Raw genomic sequence first — 1,969 nt, forward strand, 5'->3', positions numbered from 1 at the left:
CATGTTACATATGTCACAATTGACAAATAACAAAATAAAATGGACTACCCATTTTATCTTATATGTACCGAAATAAGGGAAGGGTTAGGATTAATATTGTGTTTTTATTTTAAATAGGAACATGATTATTAACCCTAAGGACTAGCCTTGCATGCCTATCTTCTTCGGTAGAAAAACAAGCCCATGCATAGGGCACCCTCCCCCCCCACCCACCGGTTTTTCCCACTAAGAGGAACAAATGGATTCCTCTATTATTCATTCATACAATTCTAATTTTCTAGTGTAAGAAAATACTCTCTACATATGTGATACATTTTTAGAGAAATAAAAACTCACATATATCTCTCCTCTTGGCCGAAATTCTTCAAGAGGAAATACACAATATTTTGTGTCAATTTTATGTATAACTTATATTTTTACTAGCTCATATTTATATAAGTTATTAAGAGATTTCTTTGGGTATTCACTTTTGGGAGAGGTTCTACTTTGGACCTTTTGTTCATCCATTTTAAGGAAAGCTCAAGAACAAGTAAGAAGGAGATCTTACTTGTGCCCTTTAATCTGAAACATCATAGTAAGAAGTGACGATTTCTTCTCTACTATTGTTTTAGTTTGGATGCATAAGATCTAGTTTTAATTTTATGACTAAATAAATCTTTTCATATATGAATATGTAAATTAATGAGATTAATAATATCTAACAAGCGGTATCATGAGCCTTAGGTTGTTTGCATGCAAATCGGTTTATAGTTTTTCCGAGTTATATGATTAACATACAAAACTAATTAATTTGGATTTATTAAGATAAACCTAAAAATAACTTTGCATGTTAAAAGTTTCTGATCCTAAGTGATTTTTAGGACATTTTGGTTTATTTATGGATTTTATTGTTCATTTTATAGATTATTGGCATTAAAATGTGATTTTTATGATAAAAATGTCATTTTTGGACGAAAAATAGCTAAACTTCGAATTTTTCAGTGGTTTTTGGATATATTTTCACATATATTATCTACGGATGGCCTGTAAATATTCATAATAAAATGATTTGTTTTGCTTGAAATATGGATTTTTAAAGTTAAAATCGTATTTAAATGGGTAAATAGGTTAATATGAGTTATATTTCGAATCTGGTCATGTAAATTTAGTATGTTGTCACATGTAATTTTACAAGATGTGTGTAAAATATTTGGCTATAATGAAGTCTTTATGCATGATTTATGAATTTTTGATGAAAAATCACATAAATAGTGACTTTAATTAGTAAAAATGCTAAAACATACTTCATGACTAAGGAAAAACGTCACATATTGCATTTTATCATATATTTCAGATCTAAAAGTGAAAAGTTGATGAATATAATTTTTCTCATATTTTTAGGATCGTAATTGTTAAATCCGATAAACCGCAACATTGTTTTTCTCGATAAATTTTCGAAATTTTTAACCTAATTTTTGAACATTATGAGTGTCATGGTATTTTTCCAGAATGTTCATGAGTTTAAATTTCAAATTTTGAAATTATTTGAAATTTTTATGATTTAATTTGAGGTTTATAGCATAAATTTTGTATTTTTGGGTCCATTTATGAACAATATTAAGAAATCAAGTTTAATTATTGTCAAATGTTAGTGGAGACTAATTTTGAGTCCTAAGATGGTTAGGGTAATTAACTTGTACATAAATATGAATTTATGTAATGATTGTGATTTTAAAAGGTTAAATCACGCAAATCCGTAAAAACCGATTAATATATGATATTGGCTCTTTAAAGGCGATTTAGCATAAAATTGAGCATGTTCTTACATATTATAATGCTGCATTTTATTTATGATTGTCATATTTTAATTTTATGTAATTTTTGAATTATGTAATTTTACTTAGTATGGCCTTAGTTTTAATTGGTATTACCCGAAATGTATTGGAATATCGATTTGGTTGTAATTATTATGATCTCGTATCACCGTTTT

This window comes from Silene latifolia, chromosome 9, assembly GCF_048544455.1.
Source record: "Silene latifolia isolate original U9 population chromosome 9, ASM4854445v1, whole genome shotgun sequence".
Lineage (NCBI taxonomy): Eukaryota > Viridiplantae > Streptophyta > Magnoliopsida > Caryophyllales > Caryophyllaceae > Silene > Silene latifolia.